Below are 6,000 nucleotides of genomic sequence, written 5' to 3'. Positions count from 1 at the left end.
GTCTCTTAACAGTATGAGCGTCTCTTAACAGTATGAGCGTCTCTTAACAGTATCAGCGTCTCTTAACAGTATCAGCGTCTCTTAACAGTATCAGCGTCTCTTAACAGTATTATCGTCTCTTAACAGTATGAGCGTCTCTTAACAGTATCAGCGTCTCTTAACAGTATCAGCGTCTCTTAACAGTATCAGCGTCTCTTAACAGTATCAGCGTCTCTTAACAGTATCAGCGTCTCTTAACAGTATCAGCGTCTCTTAACAGTATGAGCGTCTCTTAACAGTATCAGCGTCTCTTAACAGTATCAGCGTCTCTTAACAGTATGAGCGTCTCTTAACAGTATGAGCGTCTCTTAACAGTATCAGCGTCTCTTAACAGTATCAGCGTCTCTTAACAGTATCAGCGTCTCTTAACAGTATGAGCGTCTCTTAACAGTATGAGCGTCTCTTAACAGTATGAGCGTCTCTTAACAGTATCAGCGTCTCTTAACAGTATCAGCGTCTCTTAACAGTATCAGCGTCTCTTAACAGTATCAGCGTCTCTTAACAGTATCAGCGTCTCTTAACAGTATGAGCGTCTCTTAACAGTATGAGCGTCTCTTAACAGTATGAGCGTCTCTTAACAGTATGAGCGTCTCTTAACAGTATGAGCGTCTCTTAACAGTATGAGCGTCTCTTAACAGTATGAGCGTCTCTTAACAGTATCAGCGTCTCTTAACAGTATGAGCGTTTCTTAACAGTATCAGCGTCTCTTAACAGTATGAGCGTCTCTTAACAGTATCAGCGTCTCTTAACAGTATGAGCGTCTCTTAACAGTATCAGCGTCTCTTAACAGTATGAGCGTCTCTTAACAGTATCAGCGTCTCTTAACAGTATGAGCGTCTCTTAACAGTATGAGCGTCTCTTAACAGTATCAGCGTCTCTTAACAGTATGAGCGTTTCTTAACAGTATCATCGTCTCTTAACAGTATGAGCGTCTCTTAACAGTATCAGCGTCTCTTAACAGTATGAGCGTCTCTTAACAGTATCAGCGTCTCTTAACAGTATGAGCGTCTCTTAACAGTATGAGCGTCTCTTAACAGTATCAGCGTCTCTTAACAGTATGAGCGTGTCTTAACAGTATCAGCGTCTCTTAACAGTATGAGCGTTTCTTAACAGTATCAGCGTCTCTTAACAGTATGAGCGTCTCTTAACAGTATCAGCGTCTCTTAACAGTACGAGCGTTTCTTAACAGTATGAGCGTCTCTTAACAGTATGAGCGTCTCTTAACAGTATGAGCGTCTCTTAACAGTATGAGCGTTTCTTAACAGTATCAGCGTCTCTTAACAGTATGAGCGTCTCTTAACAGTATCAGCGTCTCTTAACAGTATGAGCGTTTCTTAACAGTATCATCGTCTCTTAACAGTATGAGCGTCTCTTAACAGTATCAGCGTCTCTTAACAGTATGAGCGTTTCTTAACAGTATCAGCGTCTCTTAACAGTATCAGCGTCTCTTAACAGTATGAGCGTTTCTTAACAGTATCAGCGTCTCTTAACAGTATCAGCGTCTCTTAACAGTATGAGCGTCTCTTAACAGTATCAGCGTGTCTTAACAGTATCAGCGTCTCTTAACAGTATCAGCGTCTCTTAACAGTATGAGCGTCTCTTAACAGTATGAGCGTCTCTTAACAGTATCAGCGTCTCTTAACAGTATCAGCGTCTCTTAACAGTATGAGCGTCTCTTAACAGTATCAGCGTCTCTTAACAGTATCAGCGTCTCTTAACAGTATGAGCGTCTCTTAACAGTATCAGCGTCTCTTAACAGTATCAGCGTCTCTTAACAGTATCAGCGTCTCTTAACAGTATGAGCGTCTCTTAACAGTATCAGCGTCTCTTAACAGTATGAGCGTCTCTTAACAGTATCAGCGTCTCTTAACAGTATGAGCGTCTCTTAACAGTATCAGCGTCTCTTAACAGTATGAGCGTTTCTTAACAGTATCAGCGTCTCTTAACAGTATCAGCGTCTCTTAACAGTATGAGCGTCTCTTAACAGTATCAGCGTCTCTTAACAGTATGAGCGTCTCTTAACAGTATCAGCGTCTCTTAACAGTATGAGCGTCTCTTAACAGTATGAGCGTCTCTTAACAGTATCAGCGTCTCTTAACAGTATGAGCGTTTCTTAACAGTATCAGCGTCTCTTAACAGTATGAGCGTTTCTTAACAGTATCAGCGTCTCTTAACAGTATGAGCGTTTCTTAACAGTATCAGCGTCTCTTAACAGTATGAGCGTTTCTTAACAGTATCAGCGTCTCTTAACAGTATGAGCGTTTCTTAACAGTATCAGCGTCTCTTAACAGTATGAGCGTGTCTTAACAGTATCAGCGTCTCTTAACAGTATGAGCGTTTCTTAACAGTATCAGCGTCTCTTAACAGTATGAGCGTCTCTTAACAGTATGAGCGTCTCTTAACAGTATCAGCGTCTCTTAACAGTATGAGCGTCTCTTAACAGTATGAGCGTCTCTTAACAGTATCAGCGTCTCTTAACAGTATCAGCGTCTCTTAACAGTATGAGCGTCTCTTAACAGTATCAGCGTCTCTTAACAGTATCAGCGTCTCTTAACAGTATCAGCGTCTCTTAACAGTATTATCGTCTCTTAACAGTATGAGCGTCTCTTAACAGTATGAGCGTCTCTTAACAGTATGAGCGTCTCTTAACAGTATGAGCGTCTCTTAACAGTATCAGCGTCTCTTAACAGTATCAGCGTCTCTTAACAGTATCAGCGTCTCTTAACAGTATGAGCGTCTCTTAACAGTATGAGCGTCTCTTAACAGTATCAGCGTCTCTTAACAGTATCAGCGTCTCTTAACAGTATCAGCGTCTCTTAACAGTATCAGCGTCTCTTAACAGTATGAGCGTCTCTTAACAGTATGAGCGTCTCTTAACAGTATCAGCGTCTCTTAACAGTATCAGCGTCTCTTAACAGTATCAGCGTCTCTTAACAGTATTATCGTCTCTTAACAGTATGAGCGTCTCTTAACAGTATGAGCGTCTCTTAACAGTATCAGCGTCTCTTAACAGTATCAGCGTCTCTTAACAGTATCAGCGTCTCTTAACAGTATCAGCGTCTCTTAACAGTATCAGCGTCTCTTAACAGTATGAGCGTCTCTTAACAGTATCAGCGTCTCTTAACAGTATCAGCGTCTCTTAACAGTATGAGCGTCTCTTAACAGTATGAGCGTCTCTTAACAGTATCAGCGTCTCTTAACAGTATCAGCGTCTCTTAACAGTATCAGCGTCTCTTAACAGTATGAGCGTCTCTTAACAGTATGAGCGTCTCTTAACAGTATGAGCGTCTCTTAACAGTATCAGCGTCTCTTAACAGTATCAGCGTCTCTTAACAGTATCAGCGTCTCTTAACAGTATCAGCGTCTCTTAACAGTATCAGCGTCTCTTAACAGTATGAGCGTCTCTTAACAGTATGAGCGTCTCTTAACAGTATGAGCGTCTCTTAACAGTATGAGCGTCTCTTAACAGTATGAGCGTCTCTTAACAGTATGAGCGTCTCTTAACAGTATGAGCGTCTCTTAACAGTATCAGCGTCTCTTAACAGTATGAGCGTTTCTTAACAGTATCAGCGTCTCTTAACAGTATGAGCGTGTCTTAACAGTATGAGCGTCTCTTAACAGTATGAGCGTCTCTTAACAGTATCAGCGTCTCTTAACAGTATGAGCGTCTCTTAACAGTATGAGCGTCTCTTAACAGTATGAGCGTCTCTTAACAGTATGAGCGTCTCTTAACAGTATCAGCGTCTCTTAACAGTATGAGCGTTTCTTAACAGTATCATCGTCTCTTAACAGTATGAGCGTCTCTTAACAGTATCAGCGTCTCTTAACAGTATGAGCGTCTCTTAACAGTATCAGCGTCTCTTAACAGTATGAGCGTCTCTTAACAGTATGAGCGTCTCTTAACAGTATCAGCGTCTCTTAACAGTATGAGCGTGTCTTAACAGTATCAGCGTCTCTTAACAGTATGAGCGTTTCTTAACAGTATCAGCGTCTCTTAACAGTATGAGCGTCTCTTAACAGTATCAGCGTCTCTTAACAGTACGAGCGTTTCTTAACAGTATGAGCGTCTCTTAACAGTATGAGCGTCTCTTAACAGTATGAGCGTCTCTTAACAGTATGAGCGTTTCTTAACAGTATCAGCGTCTCTTAACAGTATGAGCGTCTCTTAACAGTATCAGCGTCTCTTAACAGTATGAGCGTTTCTTAACAGTATCATCGTCTCTTAACAGTATGAGCGTCTCTTAACAGTATCAGCGTCTCTTAACAGTATGAGCGTTTCTTAACAGTATCAGCGTCTCTTAACAGTATGAGCGTCTCTTAACAGTATCAGCATCTCTTAACAGTATGAGCGTTTCTTAACAGTATCAGCGTCTCTTAACAGTATCAGCGTCTCTTAACAGTATGAGCGTTTCTTAACAGTATCAGCGTCTCTTAACAGTATCAGCGTCTCTTAACAGTATGAGCGTCTCTTAACAGTATCAGCGTGTCTTAACAGTATCAGCGTCTCTTAACAGTATCAGCGTCTCTTAACAGTATGAGCGTCTCTTAACAGTATGAGCGTCTCTTAACAGTATCAGCGTCTCTTAACAGTATCAGCGTCTCTTAACAGTATGAGCGTCTCTTAACAGTATCAGCGTCTCTTAACAGTATCAGCGTCTCTTAACAGTATGAGCGTCTCTTAACAGTATCAGCGTCTCTTAACAGTATCAGCGTCTCTTAACAGTATCAGCGTCTCTTAACAGTATGAGCGTCTCTTAACAGTATCAGCGTCTCTTAACAGTATGAGCGTCTCTTAACAGTATCAGCGTCTCTTAACAGTATGAGCGTCTCTTAACAGTATCAGCGTCTCTTAACAGTATGAGCGTCTCTTAACAGTATCAGCGTCTCTTAACAGTATGAGCGTCTCTTAACAGTATCAGCGTCTCTTAACAGTATGAGCGTTTCTTAACAGTATCAGCGTCTCTTAACAGTATCAGCGTCTCTTAACAGTATGAGCGTCTCTTAACAGTATCAGCGTCTCTTAACAGTATGAGCGTCTCTTAACAGTATCAGCGTCTCTTAACAGTATGAGCGTCTCTTAACAGTATCAGCGTCTCTTAACAGTATGAGCGTCTCTTAACAGTATCAGCGTCTCTTAACAGTATGAGCGTCTCTTAACAGTATCAGCGTCTCTTAACAGTATGAGCGTTTCTTAACAGTATCAGCGTCTCTTAACAGTATCAGCGTCTCTTAACAGTATGAGCGTCTCTTAACAGTATCAGCGTCTCTTAACAGTATGAGCGTCTCTTAACAGTATCAGCGTCTCTTAACAGTATGAGCGTCTCTTAACAGTATGAGCGTCTCTTAAGGCTTCAGAGGAGAGACTGTCAGTTAATTTTGTTCTAAATATATTTAACAACTGCCGCACACCTGAAAGCTCTAAGCAGTGATAAAATAAACAAAGTCTCTCTCCACCTTCTCGGTATTATCCACCTTCTCCAGAGTAGAAAATAATCACATTATCAACCTAATTTAAAATATCAATTCAATACATTTTGCCTGTAATCCTGTCATTTGTAATTATGGTGAGCTGTTAAATTTTGTATTTGTATATATATATATATATATATATATATATATATATATACTTGTTACAGGTTTCAAGAGTTCTTCTATTCTCTAATCCTGGCTTGAGGTCAAACGTCTGAATGCCTGGTCAAGTGGATTGTGGCTGCCAGCAGTCTGAACGCTTACACAGGTCTCACAATATAGATCCGTGGACTACTGAAGTGTAATGCTGCCTCAACACTTCATTAGATGTATTCTATCCTTCCATTAACATCTCTCAATATATGAAGTTATGGCAGTGTGTGAAGTGGGACGCTAATCCTGAAGTATTTTCCAGAGAGTACATTTCAGGTACTCTGACAGCTTCCCTGGGTTTATATATTTTACTCAGCGGTAAGTTAACGCTGTACATTT

General features: G+C 40.9%; 1 protein-coding gene across 1 annotated transcript in view; it reads right to left on the bottom strand.

The window, feature by feature from the left end:
• Positions 1 to 6,000, bottom strand: part of CdGAPr (GTPase-activating protein CdGAPr) — a 1,516,021-nt gene that overhangs the window by 1,266,683 nt on the left and 243,338 nt on the right. The gene's annotated exons all lie outside the window — the stretch shown is intronic.

This window comes from Cherax quadricarinatus, chromosome 8 (genome assembly GCF_038502225.1).
Source record: "Cherax quadricarinatus isolate ZL_2023a chromosome 8, ASM3850222v1, whole genome shotgun sequence".
Taxonomy (NCBI): domain Eukaryota; kingdom Metazoa; phylum Arthropoda; class Malacostraca; order Decapoda; family Parastacidae; genus Cherax; species Cherax quadricarinatus.
Note: the sequence above shows the minus strand (reverse complement) of the source record. Positions and strands in the feature narration are given on the sequence as shown.